The sequence below is a fragment of the Euprymna scolopes genome, chromosome 45, assembly GCF_053919585.1.
Source record: "Euprymna scolopes isolate OS-2025 chromosome 45, ASM5391958v1, whole genome shotgun sequence".
Taxonomy (NCBI): domain Eukaryota; kingdom Metazoa; phylum Mollusca; class Cephalopoda; order Sepiida; family Sepiolidae; genus Euprymna; species Euprymna scolopes.
In genome coordinates this window covers 10,217,010-10,234,617 of record NC_136526.1, presented here as the reverse complement: position 1 = coordinate 10,234,617, position 17,608 = coordinate 10,217,010, and the positions used below count along the sequence as shown (strand labels likewise).

The 17,608-nt window shown below is 29.0% G+C and overlaps 1 protein-coding gene across 1 annotated transcript in view; it reads right to left on the bottom strand.

Annotated features, from left to right (window-relative positions):
- The window catches only part of LOC145269243 (developmentally-regulated GTP-binding protein 1-like), a 59,840-nt gene extending 49,843 nt beyond the window's left edge, over positions 1-9,997 (bottom strand). Inside the window, exon 1 of the mRNA XM_080124865.1 lies at positions 9,665-9,997. The gene's annotated coding sequence lies outside the window, so the exon portion shown is untranslated. The remainder of the gene's footprint in view (positions 1-9,664) is intronic.
- Between the last annotated feature and the right edge of the window lie 7,611 nt (positions 9,998-17,608).

Below are 17,608 nucleotides of genomic sequence, written 5' to 3'. Positions count from 1 at the left end.
TGAAAAATTGGAAAATATTCATGACCTCAAAGGTTAAAGAATGTGGTGATTCTGGAATCATTCATCTGTTATTTTTAATGTTTCCTATCGAATCGAAAGCTTTTAATGCTATTCTTTGGTATTTTTTGATGATTTTCTTTGATTTAGACATAAAATAAATACAAAATTAATACCTTGAAAAATTGGAAAATTTTCATGTCCTCAAAGGTGAGAGAATGTGGTGATTCTGGAATCATTCATCTGTTATTTTTAATGTTTCCTATCGAATCGAAAGCTTTTAATGCTATTCTTTGGTATTTTTTGATGATTTTCTTTGATTTAGACATAAAATAAATACAAAATTAATACCTTGAAAAATTGGAAAATGTTCATGTCCTCAAAGGTTAAAGAATGTGGTGATTCTGGAATCATTCATCTGTTATTTTTAATGTTTCCTATCGAATCGAAAGCTTTTAATGCTATTCTTTGGTATTTTTTGATGATTTTCTTTGATTTAGACATAAAATAAATACAAAATTAATACCTTGAAAAATTGGAAAATTTTCATGTCCTCAAAGGTTAAAGAATGTGGTGATTCTGGAATCATTCATCTGTTATTTTTAATGTTTCCTATCGAATCGAAAGCTTTTAATGCTATTCTTTGGTATTTTTTGATGATTTTCTTTGATTTAGACATAAAATAAATACAAAATTAATACCTTGAAAAATTGGAAAATTTTCATGTCCTCAAAGGTGAGAGAATGTGGTGATTCTGGAATCATTCATCTGTTATTTTTAATGTTTCCTATCGAATCGAAAGCTTTTAATGCTATTCTTTGGTATTTTTTGATGATTTTCTTTGATTTAGACATAAAATAAATACAAAATTAATACCTTGAAAAATTGGAAAATTTTCATGTCCTCAAAGGTGAAAAGAATGTGGTGATTCTGGAATCATTCATCTGTTATTTTTAATGTTTCCTATCGAATCGAAAGCTTTTAATGCTATTCTTTGGTATTTTTTGATGATTTTCTTTGATTTAGACATAAAATAAATACAAAATTAATACCTGTAAAAATTGGAAAATATTCATGACCTCATAGGTGAAAGAATGTGGTGAATCTGGAATCATTCATCTGTTATTTTTAATGTTTCCTATCGAATCGAAAGCTTTTAATGCTATTCTTTGGTATTTTTTAATGATTTTTTTTTGTATTTAGACATAAAATAAATAAAAATTTCTAAGTCCAAACAAGAGGGGATGTAGGTATAGATAGGTGACAATCTTATAGACCAGGGCATGTCAGCGTGTATTCAATTGGAAAATTTCTAAGTCCAAACAAGAGGGGATGTAGGTATAGATAGAGTTCAATCTTATAGACCAAGGCATCTCAGCGTGTATTCAATTGAAAAATTTCTAAGTCCAAACAAGAGGGGATGTAGGTATAGATAGGTTACAATCTTATAGACCAAGTCATCTCAGCGTGTATTCAATTGAAAAATTTCTAAGTCCAAACAAGAGGGGATGTAGGTATAGATAGGTGACAATCTTATAGACCAAGTCATCTCAGCGTGTATTCAATTGAAAAATTTTTAAGTCCAAACAAGAGGGGATGTAGGTATTGATAGAGTGCAATCTTATAGACCAAGTCATCTCAGCGTGTATTCAATTGAAAAATTTCTAAGTCCAAACAAGAGGGGATGTAGGTATTGATAGATGACAATCTTATAGACCAAGTCATCTCAGCGTGTATTCAAGTGAAAAATTTCTAAGTCCAAACAAGAGGGGATGTAGGTATAGATAGGTGACAATCTTATAGACCAAGTCATCTCAGCGTGTATTCAAGTGAAAAATTTCTAAGTCCAAACAAGAGGGGATGTAGGTATAGATAGGTGACAATCTTATAGACCAAGTCATCTCAGCGTGTATTCAAGTGAAAAATTTCTAAGTCCAAACAAGAGGGGATGTAGGTATAGATAGGTGACAATCTTATAGACCAAGTCATCTCAGCGTGTATTCAAGTGAAAAATTTCTAAGTCCAAACAAGAGGGGATGTAGGTATTGATAGGTGACAATCTTATAGACCAAGTCATCTCAGCGTGTATTCAAGTGAAAAATTTCTAAGTCCAAACAAGAGGGGATGTAGGTATAGATAGGTGACAATCTTATAGACCAAGTCATCTCAGCGTGTATTCAAGTGAAAAATTTCTAAGTCCAAACAAGAGGGGATGTAGGTATTGATAGGTGACAATCTTATAGACCAAGGCATCTCAGCGTGTATTCAAGTGAAAAATTTCTAAGTCCAAACAAGAGGGGATGTAGGTATAGATAGGTGACAATCTTATAGACCAAGTCATCTCAGCGTGTATTCAATTGAAAAATTTCTAAGTCCAAACAAGAGGGGATGTAGGTATAGATAGGTGACAATCTTATAGACCAAGGCATCTCAGCGTGTATTCAAGTGAAAAATTTCTAAGTCCAAACAAGAGGGGATGTAGGTATAGATAGATGACAATCTTATAGACCAAGTCATCTCAGCGTGTATTCAAGTGAAAAATTTCTAAGTCCAAACAAGAGGGGATGTAGGTATAGATAGGTGACAATCTTATAGACCAAGTCATCTCAGCGTGTATTCAAGTGAAAAATTTCTAAGTCCAAACAAGAGGGGATGTAGGTATAGATAGGTGACAATCTTATAGACCAAGTCATCTCAGCGTGTATTCAAGTGAAAAATTTCCAAGTCCAAACAAGAGGGGATGTAGGTATTGATAGATGACAATCTTATAGACCAAGTCATCTCAGCGTGTATTCAAGTGAAAAATTTCTAAGTCCAAACAAGAGGGGATGTAGGTATTGATAGGTGACAATCTTATAGACCAAGGCATCTCAGCGTGTATTCAAGTGAAAAATTTCTAAGTCCAAACAAGAGGGGATGTAGGTATAGATAGGTGACAATCTTATAGACCAAGTCATCTCAGCGTGTATTCAAGTGAAAAATTTCCAAGTCCAAACAAGAGGGGATGTAGGTATTGATAGATGACAATCTTATAGACCAAGTCATCTCAGCGTGTATTCAAGTGAAAAATTTCTAAGTCCAAACAAGAGGGGATGTAGGTATTGATAGGTGACAATCTTATAGACCAAGGCATCTCAGCGTGTATTCAAGTGAAAAATTTCTAAGTCCAAACAAGAGGGGATGTAGGTATAGATAGGTGACAATCTTATAGACCAAGTCATCTCAGCGTGTATTCAAGTGAAAAATTTCCAAGTCCAAACAAGAGGGGATGTAGGTATTGATAGGTGACAATCTTATAGACCAAAGCATCTCAGCGTGTATTCAAGTGAAAAAATTCTAAGTCCAAACAAGAGGGGATGTAGGTATTGATAGGTGACAATCTTATAGACCAAGTCATCTCAGCGTGTATTCAAGTGAAAAATTTCTAAGTCCAAACAAGAGGGGATGTAGGTATTGATAGGTGACAATCTTATAGACCAAGTCATCTCAGCGTGTATTCAAGTGAAAAATTTCTAAGTCCAAACAAGAGGGGATGTAGGTATAGATAGGTGACAATCTTATAGACCAAGGCATCTCAGCGTGTATTCAAGTGAAAAATTTCTAAGTCCAAACAAGAGGGGATGTAGGTATAGATAGGTGACAATCTTATAGACCAAGGCATCTCAGCGTGTATTCAAGTGAAAAATTTCTAAGTCCAAACAAGAGGGGATGTAGGTATAGATAGGTGACAATCTTATAGACCTAGGCATCTCAGCGTGTATTCAATTGAAAAATTTCTAAGTCCAAACAAGAGGGGATGTAGGTATAGATAGGTGACAATCTTATAGACCAAGTCATCTCAGCGTGTATTCAAGTGAAAAATTTCCAAGTCCAAACAAGAGGGGATGTAGGTATAGATAGGTGACAATCTTATAAACCAGGGCATGTCAGCGTGTATTCAATTGAAAAATTTCTAAGTCCAAACAAGAGGGGATGTAGGTATAGATAGGTGACAATCTTATAGACCAAGTCATCTCAGCGTGTATTCAATTGAAAAATTTCTAAGTCCAAACAAGAGGGGATGTAGGTATAGATAGGTGACAATCTTATAGACCAGGGCATGTCAGCGTGTATTCAAGTGAAAAATTTCTAAGTCCAAACAAGAGGGGATGTAGGTATAGATAGGTGACAATCTTATAGACCAGGGCATGTCAGCGTGTATTCAAGTGAAAAATTTCTAAGTCCAAACAAGAGGGGATGTAGGTATAGATAGGTGACAATCTTATAGACCAGGGCATGTCAGCGTGTATTCAATTGAAAAATTTCTAAGTCCAAACAAGAGGGGATGTAGGTATAGATAGGTGACAATCTTATTGACCAAGGCATCTCAGCGTGTATTCAATTGAAAAATTTCTAAGTCCAAACAAGAGGGGATGTAGGTATAGATAGGTGACAATCTTATAGACCAGGGCATGTCAGCGTGTATTCAATTGAAAAATTTCTAAGTCCAAACAAGAGGGGATGTAGGTATAGATAGGTGACAATCTTATAGACCAGGGCATGTCAGCGTGTATTCAAGTGAAAAATTTCTAAGTCCAAACAAGAGGGGATGTAGGTATTGATAGGTGACAATCTTATAGACCAAGTCATCTCAGCGTGTATTCAAGTGAAAAATTTCTAAGTCCAAACAAGAGGGGATGTAGGTATAGATAGGTGACAATCTTATAGACCAAGTCATCTCAGCGTGTATTCAAGTGAAAAATTTCTAAGTCCAAACAAGAGGGGATGTAGGTATAGATAGGTGACAATCTTATAGACCAAGGCATCTCAGCGTGTATTCAAGTGAAAAATTTCTAAGTCCAAACAAGAGGGGATGTAGGTATAGATAGGTGACAATCTTATAGACCTAGGCATCTCAGCGTGTATTCAATTGAAAAATTTCTAAGTCCAAACAAGAGGGGATGTAGGTATAGATAGGTGACAATCTTATAGACCAAGTCATCTCAGCGTGTATTCAAGTGAAAAATTTCTAAGTCCAAACAAGAGGGGATGTAGGTATAGATAGGTGACAATCTTATAGACCAGGGCATGTCAGCGTGTATTCAATTGAAAAATTTCTAAGTCCAAACAAGAGGGGATGTAGGTATAGATAGGTGACAATCTTATAGACCAGGGCATGTCAGCGTGTATTCAATTGAAAAATTTCTAAGTCCAAACAAGAGGGGATGTAGGTATAGATAGGTGACAATCTTATAGACCAAGTCATCTCAGCGTGTATTCAATTGAAAAATTTCTAAGTCCAAACAAGAGGGGATGTAGGTATAGATAGGTGACAATCTTATAGACCAGGGCATGTCAGCGTGTATTCAAGTGAAAAATTTCTAAGTCCAAACAAGAGGGGATGTAGGTATAGATAGGTGACAATCTTATAGACCAGGGCATGTCAGCGTGTATTCAAGTGAAAAATTTCTAAGTCCAAACAAGAGGGGATGTAGGTATAGATAGGTGACAATCTTATAGACCTAGGCATCTCAGCGTGTATTCAATTGAAAAATTTCTAAGTCCAAACAAGAGGGGATGTAGGTATAGATAGGTGACAATCTTATAGACCAAGTCATCTCAGCGTGTATTCAAGTGAAAAATTTCTAAGTCCAAACAAGAGGGGATGTAGGTATAGATAGGTGACAATCTTATAGACCAGGGCATGTCAGCGTGTATTCAAGTGAAAAATTTCTAAGTCCAAACAAGAGGGGATGTAGGTATAGATAGGTGACAATCTTATAGACCAGGGCATGTCAGCGTGTATTCAAGTGAAAAATTTCTAAGTCCAAACAAGAGGGGATGTAGGTATAGATAGGTGACAATCTTATAGACCAGGGCATGTCAGCGTGTATTCAATTGAAAAATTTCTAAGTCCAAACAAGAGGGGATGTAGGTATAGATAGGTGACAATCTTATTGACCAAGGCATCTCAGCGTGTATTCAATTGAAAAATTTCTAAGTCCAAACAAGAGGGGATGTAGGTATAGATAGGTGACAATCTTATAGACCAGGGCATGTCAGCGTGTATTCAATTGAAAAATTTCTAAGTCCAAACAAGAGGGGATGTAGGTATAGATAGGTGACAATCTTATAGACCAGGGCATGTCAGCGTGTATTCAAGTGAAAAATTTCTAAGTCCAAACAAGAGGGGATGTAGGTATTGATAGGTGACAATCTTATAGACAAAGTCATCTCAGCGTGTATTCAAGTGAAAAATTTCTAAGTCCAAACAAGAGGGGATGTAGGTATTGATAGGTGACAATCTTATAGACCAAGTCATCTCAGCGTGTATTCAAGTGAAAAAATTCTAAGTCCAAACAAGAGGGGATGTAGGTATTGATAGGTGACAATCTTATAGACCAGGGCATGTCAGCGTGTATTCAATTGAAAAATTTCTAAGTCCAAACAAGAGGGGATGTAGGTATAGATAGGTGACAATCTTATAGACCAGGGCATGTCAGCGTGTATTCAAGTGAAAAATTTCTAAGTCCAAACAAGAGGGGATGTAGGTATAGATAGGTGACAATCTTATAGACCAAGTCATCTCAGCGTGTATTCAAGTGAAAAATTTCTAAGTCCAAACAAGAGGGGATGTAGGTATTGATAGAGTGCAATCTTATAGACCAAGTCATCTCAGCGTGTATTCAAGTGAAAAAATTCTAAGTCCAAACAAGAGGGGATGTAGGTATTGATAGGTGACAATCTTATAGACCAAGTCATCTCAGCGTGTATTCAAGTGAAAAAATTCTAAGTCCAAACAAGAGGGGATGTAGGTATTGATAGGTGACAATCTTATAGACCAAGTCATCTCAGCGTGTATTCAAGTGAAAAAATTCTAAATCCAAACAAGAGGGGATGTAGGTATTGATAGGTGACAATCTTATAGACCAAGTCATCTCAGCGTGTATTCAAGTGAAAAATTTCTAAGTCCAAACAAGAGGGGATGTAGGTATTGATAGGTGACAATCTTATAGACCAAGTCATCTCAGCGTGTATTCAAGTGAAAAATTTCTAAGTCCAAACAAGAGGGGATGTAGGTATAGATAGGTGACAATCTTATAGACCAAGTCATCTCAGCGTGTATTCAAGTGAAAAATTTCTAAGTCCAAACAAGAGGGGATGTAGGTATAGATAGGTGACAATCTTATAGACCAAGGCATCTCAGCGTGTATTCAATTGGAAAATTTCTAAGTCCAAACAAGAGGGGATGTAGGTATAGATAGGTGACAATCTTATAGACCAGGGCATGTCAGCGTGTATTCAATTGAAAAATTTCTAAGTCCAAACAAGAGAGGATGTAGGTATAGATAGGTGACAATCTTATAGACCAAGGCATCTCAGCGTGTATTCAATTAGAAAATTTCTAAGTCCAAACAAGAGGGGATGTAGGTATAGATAGGTGACAATCTTATAGACCAAAGCATCTCAGCGTGTATTCAAGTGAAAAATTTCTAAGTCCAAACAAGAGGGGATGTAGGTATAGATAGGTGACAATCTTATAGACCAGTGCATCTCAGCGTGTATTCAATTGAAAAATTTCTTAGTCCAAACAAGAGGGGATGTAGGTATAGATAGGTGACAATCTTATAGACCAAGGCATCTCAGCGTGTATTAAATTGAAAAATTTCTAAGTCCAAACAAGAGGGGATGTAGGTATAGATAGGTGACAATCTTATAGACCAAGTCATCTCAGCGTGTATTCAAGTGAAAAATTTCTAAGTCCAAACAAGAGGGGATGTAGGTATAGATAGGTGACAATCTTATAGACCAAAGCATCTCAGCGTGTATTCAATTGAAAAATTTCTAAGTCCAAACAAGAGGGGATGTAGGTATAGATAGGTGACAATCTTATAGACCAAGTCATCTCAGCGTGTATTCAATTGAAAAATTTCTAAGTCCAAACAAGAGGGGATGTAGGTATAGATAGGTGACAATCTTATAGACCAAGTCATCTCAGCGTGTATTCAATTGAAAAATTTCTAAGTCCAAACAAGAGGGGATGTAGGTATAGATAGGTGACAATCTTATAGACCAAGTCATCTCAGCGTGTATTCAATTGAAAAATTTCTAAGTCCAAACAAGAGGGGATGTAGGTATAGATAGGTGACAATCTTATAGACCAAGTCATCTCAGCGTGTATTCAAGTGAAAAATTTCTAAGTCCAAACAAGAGGGGATGTAGGTATAGATAGGTGACAATCTTATAGACCTAGGCATCTCAGCGTGTATTCAATTGAAAAAATTTTAAGTCCAAACAAGAGGGGATGTAGGTATAGATAGGTGACAATCTTATAGACCAGTGCATCTCAGCATGTATTCAATTGAAAAATTTCTAAGTCCAAACAAGAGGGGATGTAGGTATAGATAGGTGACAATCTTATAGACCAAGTCATCTCAGCGTGTATTCAAGTGAAAAATTTCTAAGTCCAAACAAGAGGGGATGTAGGTATAGATAGGTTACAATCTTATAGACCAGTGCATCTCAGCGTGTATTAAATTGAAAAATTTCTAAGTCCAAACAAAGGGGATGTAGGTATAGATAGGTGACAATCTTATAGACCAAGGCATCTCAGCGTGTATTCAATTGAAAAAATTCCAAGTCCAAACAAGAGGGGATGTAGGTATAGATAGATTTTAATTCTATAGACTAAGGCAAGTCAACGTTTATTCAATTGATAATTTCTAAGTCCAAACAACAGGGCATGTAGTTATAGATAGATGATAATCCGTAAGACCGAAGCATCTCAGATTGTATTCAAGTCCAAACAAGAGGGGATGTAGGTATAGGTAGATGAGAATCCTATAGACCGAGGCATCTCAGCGTGTATTCAATTGAAAATTTCTAAGTCCAAACAAGAGGGGATGTAGGTATAGGTAGATGAAAATCTTATAGACCAAGGCAAGTCAACGTGTATTCAAATGAAAATTTTTAAGTCCTTACAGGGGTGGACGTAGGTATAGGTAGATGAGACCAACACATGTCCACGAGTATTCAATTTAAATTTATAAGTTCCAAACAGTGTAAATAAGTGTCTGGAAGTGCCCGATCGACGCCTACTGCCATGTTGGGTGCATGTAGACGTAGCAAAATGCCTTCTAATCTGCTAGGCACATCGGGACTTAGTTTTTTTTCTGTCCTTTCTCTGCACCGTGTAGGTTGGCGTCTGGATGTGCCTCATCGATGCCTTGTCATATAAACGTGTAATCAAGTTAAAACTTCTAACTTCAAAACGGGAGTTAGGTACCGGTAAATGAGAAGCTTATCAATCTAGACATGTTGAAATTTATAAGTTCACACATAGTGGATAGCAAGGCGAGGAATAGGGATATAGAATAAGAAAAGAGAGATAGACAGATCTAGATAAATACAGAGGTATAAAGAGAGACAGGCAAGGGAGATACATTTCATGATTCAACTTATATGCTAATAAGAAATAGTTGGTATATCAGGAACACAAGCATTGTATTTACTAGTTAATTTTACATCAGAATACACTTGTAGATTTTATGTAGCTTTTTTTCTATAGGGAACATGCAAATAGCAGACATAACATCTAGACATATAAATATATACATAAAACAATTATAGTTATGAGATATATCTTAACTAATCCAAAAAGACAATAATGATGAATATCATCACTTACCTTGGAAAATTATCCAGGCTGTATGCCTACTCACATTCCATCAAACACCAGAAAATCATGAGCAATTGCTTGGTTGATTTTTTTCATTTTTTTTATTTTAATTTTTTTCATACACATTTGTAATTGTGTCTTGTTTTATCAAGTATTTTTGTAGTTAATCTGTGGTCTTGGGAGAGGTGTTAACATGAATCAATTTTGCTTAACATTTTTTATTATGTATATTTTTTCAGTTTACAGAGTCATTGCAGTACCAAGTCTGACACTGTAATTGCTTGAAAAGTATTGCATTGGGAAGGAATCTTTTTTTTTTTTTTTTTTTTTGAGGTGTGCAGGAATTTCAGTAGGGGATGTTTCTACTGAATTCAGATTCCAAGACAGCAAATTTGTATTTTATTGTTTGTGCATTCTTTTATCAAGTTTTTACAGATGTTTTTGTGTTATGAAAGTTAAAATGAATGAGTTGCAAAGACATTTACATTTTTGCATTCTTTTTTTAATTCTTCACCTTTTTTGTTTTAATGTCCCAAGAGTGAACCAAGACGGATGAGTCTTATTCAGCAGAGTCGAAAAAAACAGGTTACCTTTGGTTGTCCTCAATGGATTTGTCCATAGTATAATGTGTCCAAGTTATTGCCCTAATAAAGTGAGAACCATACCCCAAAACTAATGCAGAACTCTACTTAATTAAATGAGCACTCTCAAAGACAATTTATCTAACATAATTTTGAAATATGTTTTATAAAGTTACCATAGAGCTCTCAAATATATTAGGCACACAAATAGGAAACTTGTTTCAAATACTTGTCATATATATATATATATATATATGTATATATATATATATATATATATATATATATATATTAAAAACTTACAGTATATCTATACTTATGTATTGACATTTAGGTTTTCAAAACATACTGCAGAGCTCCTCATGTTTTCTGAATTTTATGCTTTCGTCTACTAATCTATTGAGCACTCTTAAGTATATTTGTGTAGCTGAATTGCCATACATGTTTTTGAAAGTGTATATTTAGCTCTACTAATGTATTGTACTCTGTCAAAATAAATTTATGCAGTTGAAATGCCATATCTGTTTCTCAAATGTTTTATTTAGCTCTACTAATATATTGAGCACTCTGGAAGTAGATTTGTCTAAAATAATTGCAAAAATGTTTCCAACTCTTACTACAAAGCTCTTTAAATGCATTGAGCACTCTTAAAGTAAAATCGTCTTGTATAATTAAACAAAGCAATTTTTAAACTTACTACACAGCTATATAAAACTATGGAGCACATGCAAGCATCATTGGTATATATATAGATCACATAATTATTAGAAGTTATTTTTTTACTTGAAATACATATATATATATATATATATATATATTCAAGGGAGACAATTTGTATATGGATGACATAATTAGAAGTTATTTTTTTAATTGAAATACATATATATATATATATATATAATCTATATCTATATATATTCAAGGGAGACAATGTATATATACATCACATAATGATTAGAAGTTATTTTGTATATATATTCAAGGGAGACAATTTGTATATAGATCACATAATTATTAGAAGTTTTTTTTTTATTGAAATAAATATATATATATATATATATATATACATATATATATATATATATATATATATATATATTCACGGGAGACAATTTGTATATAGATGACATAATAATCACAAGTGATTTTTTTAAGGAAATATATATATATATATATATATATATATATATATATACAAGGGAGACAATTTATATATAGATCACATAATTAATGGAAGTCTTTTTTAATTGAAGTAAATATATATATATATATTTTTTTTTTATTTCAATTCCATCAATGAGACATAGAGCAATAAAGTCATGTTATTTACATTTTGACTTAATAATAACCCTTTAAAATAGTGCTCAAAACTAGACAGAGCTGATATTATAAAACGTTTATTTTATTACAGGATAAATAAACATTAAGATTGAACTAGATTTATATAAGAGTGCTCAATAAGACATAGAGCAATAAGGACATTGTATTTAGATTTTTATTAAATAATTACACTTTAAATAGTGCTAAACAAAGGGAGACAATTTGTATATACATCACATAATTATTAGAAGAAATTTTTTATTGAAATATATATATATATATATGTATATATTCAATGAGACAATTAGTATACAGATCACATAATTATTAGAACATATTTTTTTTATTGAAATATATATATATGTATATATATATATATATAAACCTATATTTAAGGGAGACAATTTATATATAGATCACATAATTATTAGAAGTTATTTTTTTATTGAAATAAATATATATATATAATATATATATATATGTTCAAGGGAGACAATTTGTACATATATCACATAATTATTAGAAGTTATTTTTTTAATTGATATATTTTTATATATATTTATATATATATATATATATTCAATTTTTATATGTATTTTTTTTATTACAGGATAAATAAACATTAAGATTCAACTAGTTATATAAGAGTGCTCAATGAGACATAGAGCAATAAAGACATTTTATTTAGGTTTGTACTTAATAAATACCCTTTAAATAGTATTCAAAACTAGACAGAGCTGATATTATAAAACGTTTATTTTATGACAGGATAAGTAAACATAAAGATTTAACTAGAGTTATATAAGAGTGGTCAATTAGACATAGAGCAATGAAGACATTTATATATATATATATATAATCTATATATATTTTATATATATATATATATAGTCTATATATATATGTTCAAGGGAGACAATAGTTATATAGATCACATAATTATTAGAAGTTATTGTTTTATTGAAATATATATATATATATATAACTAAATATATATATATAAAATATATATTTATATATATAGATATAATATATATATATAATCAAGGGAGACAATTAATACATAGATCACCTAATTATTAGAAGTTTTTTTCATTGAATTAAATATATATATATATATTCAAGGGGGTCGTTTGTATATATATCACATAATTATTAGAAGTTATTTTTTTAATTGAAATATAAATTTTTATATGTATTTTATTTTATTACAGGATAAATAAACATAAAGATTCAACTAGTAATATAAGTGTGCTCAATGAGACATAGAGCAATGAAGACATTTTATTTAGGTTTGTACTTAATCAATACCCTTTAAATAGTGCTAAAAACAAGACAGAGCTGATATTATAAAACGTTCATTTCATTCCAGGATAAATAAACATTAAGATTTAAATAGAGTCATGTAAGAGTGCTCACTGAGACATAGAGCAATAAAGACATTTTATTTAGATTTGTACTTAATAATTACACTTTAGTGGTAAAAAAAGGGAGACAATTTATAGATAGATCACATAATTATTAGAAGTTATTTTTTTTTAATAAATACATATATATATATATATATCAATATATATATATATATAATCTATAAATTTAATTTATATGTTCAAGGGAGACAATTGTTATATAGATCACATAATTATAAGTTATTTTTTATTGAAATATATATATATGTATATATATATATATATAAATATATATTTATATATATAAAAGATGTATTTATATATTCAAGGGAGACAATTAATATATAGATCACCTAATTATTAGAAGTTTTTTATTGAAATAAATATATATATATATAATATATAATATATATATATATATGTTTAATGGAGACAATTTGTATATATATCACATAATTATTAGAAGTGACTTTTTTTATTTAAATATATAAGTCATTCAATTTTTATACGTATTTTATTTTATTACAGGATAAATAAACATTAAGAATCAACTAGTTATATAAGAGTTCTCAATGGGACATAGAGCAATAAAGACATTTTATTTAGATTTGTACTTAATAAATACACTTTAAATAGTGTGCAAAACTAGACAGAGCTGATATTATAAAACGTTTATGTTATTACAGGGTAAGTAAACATTAAGATTTAACTAGAGTTATATAAGAGTGCTCAATTAGACATAGAGCAATAAAGACATTTTATTTATAGTTGTACTTAATAATTACACTTTAAATAGTGCTAAAGAAAGGGAGACAATTTTTATATAGATCACATAATTATTAGAAGTAATCTTTTTAATTGAAATATATATATATATATATATATATATTCAAGGAGACAATTTGTATATAGATCAAATAAATATTAGAAGTTATTTTTTTAATTGAAATATATATATATATATATATATTCAAGGGAGACAATTTATATATAGATCACATAATTATTAGAAGTTGTTTTAGTTATTGAAATATATATATATAAAATATATATATATATACATATATATATATACAATATATATATATTCAAGGGACATAATTAGTACATAGATCACCTAATTCTTAGAAGTTTTTTTTATTGAAATATAAATATATATATATATATATATATATATATATATATATATATATATATATATATATATTCAAGGGAGACAATTTGTATATATATAACATAATTATTAGAAGTTATTTTTTTGTATTGAAATATATATATATATATATTCATTCAATTTTTATATGTATTTTATTTGATTACAGGATTAATAAACATAAAGATTAAACTAGTTATATAAGAGTGCTCAATGAGACATAGACCAATAAAGACATTTTATTTAGGTTTGTACTAATAAATACCCTTTAAATAGTGTTCAAAACTAGACAGAGCTGATATTATAAAATGTTTATTTTATTACAGAAAAAATAAACATTAAGATTTAACTAGAGTTATATAAGAGTGCTCGATTAGACATAGAGCAATAAAGACATTTTATTTAGATTTGTACTTAATAAATCCACTTTAAAATAGTAATCAAAACTAGACAGAGCTGATATTATAAAACGTTTATTTTATTACAGGATAAGTAAACATTAAGATTTAACTAGAGTTATATAAGAGTGCTCAATTAGACATAGAGCAATGAAGACACTTTATTTAGATTTCTACTTTATAATTACACTTTAAATAGTGCTAAAAAAGGGAGACAATTTGTATAGAGATCACATAATTATTGGATGTAATTTTCTGTTGAAATACATATATGTATATATATATTCAAGGGAGACAATTGATATATAGATCACATAATTATTATAACTTATTTTTTTTATTGAAATAAATATATATATATATATATATATACATATATATATATTCAAGGGAGACAATTTATATATAGATCACATAATTATTAGAAGGAATTTTTTTAAATAAATATATATATATAAATATATTTATATATATATATAATATATATATTTTTTATATATATATATAATCTATATATATTTTATATATATATATAGTCTATATATATATGTTCAAGGGAGACAATTTTTATATAGATCACATAATTATTAGAAGTTATTTTTTTATTGAAATATATATATAACTAAATATATATATAAAATATATATGTATATATAGATATAATATATATATAATCAATGGAGACAATTAATACATAGATCACCTAATTATTAGAAGTTGTTTTTATTGAATTAAATATATATATATTCAAGGGGGTCGTTTGTATATATATCACATAATTATTAGAAGTTATTTTTTTAATTGAAATATATATATATATTCATTCAATATTTATATGTATTTTATTTTATTACAGGATAAATAAACATTAAGATTCAACTAGTTACATAAGTGTGCTCAATGAGACATAGAGCAATAAAGACATTTTATTTAGGTTTGTACTTAATAAATACCCTTTAAATAGTGCTAAAAACTAGAGAGAGCTGATATTATAAAACGTATATTTCATTCCAGGATAAATAATCATTAAGATATAAATAGAGTCATATAAGAGTGCTCACTGAGACATAGAGCAATAAAGACATTTTATTTAGATTTGTACTTAATAAATACACTTTAAATAGTGTTCAAAACTAGACAGAGCTGAGTTTATAAACCGTTTATGTTATTACAGGATAAGTAAACATTAAGATTTAACTAGAGTTATATAAGAGTGCTCAATTAGACATAGAGCAATAAAGACATTTTATTTAGATTTGTACTTAATAATTACACTTTAGTGGTAAAAAAAGGGAGACAATTTATAGATAGATCACATAATTATTAGAAGTTATTTTTTTTAAATAAATACATATATATATCAATATATATATATATATAATCTATAAATTTAATTTATATGTTCAAGGGAGACAATTGTTATATAGATCACATAATTATAAGTTATGTTTTATTGAAATATATATATATGTATATATATATATATATAAATATATATTTATATATATAAAAGATGTATTTATATATTCAAGGGAGACAATTAATATATAGATCACCTAATTATTAGAAGTTTTTTTATTGAAATAAATATATATATATATATAATATATAATATATATATATATATGTTTAATGGAGACAATTTGTATATATATCACATAATTATTAGAAGTGACTTTTTTTATTTAAATATATAAGTCATTCAATTTTTATACGTATTTTATTTTATTACAGGATAAATAAACATTAAGAATCAACTAGTTATATAAGAGTTCTCAATGAGACATAGAGCAATAAAGACATTTTATTTAGATTTGTACTTAATAAATACACTTTAAATAGTGTGCAAAACTAGACAGAGCTGATATTATAAAACGTTTATGTTATTACAGGGTAAGTAAACATTAAGATTTAACTAGAGTTATATAAGAGTGCTCAATTAGACATAGAGCAATAAAGACATTTTATTTATAGTTGTACTTAATAATTACACTTTAAATAGTGCTAAAGAAAGGGAGACAATTTTTATATAGATCACATAATTATTAGAAGTAATTTTTTTAATTGAAATATATATATATATATATATATATATATTCAAGGAGACAATTTGTATATAGATCAAATAAATATTAGAAGTTATTTTTTTAATTGAAATATATATATATATATATATATATTCAAGGGAGACAATTTATATATAGATCACATAATTATTAGAAGTTGTTTTAGTTATTGAAATATATATATATAAAATATATATATATATATACATATATATATATACAATATATATATATTCAAGGGACATAATTAGTACATAGATCACCTAATTCTTAGAAGTTTTTTTTATTGAAATATAAATATATATATATATATATATATATATATATATATATATATATATATATTCAAGGGAGACAATTTGTATATATATAACATAATTATTAGAAGTTATTTTTTTGTATTGAAATATATATATATATATATTCATTCAATTTTTATATGTATTTTATTTGATTACAGGATTAATAAACATAAAGATTAAACTAGTTATATAAGAGTGCTCAATGAGACATAGACCAATAAAGACATTTTATTTAGGTTTGTACTAATAAATACCCTTTAAATAGTGTTCAAAACTAGACAGAGCTGATATTATAAAATGTTTATTTTATTACAGAAAAAATAAACATTAAGATTTAACTAGAGTTATATAAGAGTGCTCGATTAGACATAGAGCAATAAAGACATTTTATTTAGATTTGTACTTAATAAATCCACTTTAAAATAGTAATCAAAACTAGACAGAGCTGATATTATAAAACGTTTATTTTATTACAGGATAAGTAAACATTAAGATTTAACTAGAGTTATATAAGAGTGCTCAATTAGACATAGAGCAATGAAGACACTTTATTTAGATTTCTACTTTATAATTACACTTTAAATAGTGCTAAAAAAGGGAGACAATTTGTATAGAGATCACATAATTATTGGATGTAATTTTCTGTTGAAATACATATATGTATATATATATTCAAGGGAGACAATTGATATATAGATCACATAATTATTATAACTTATTTTTT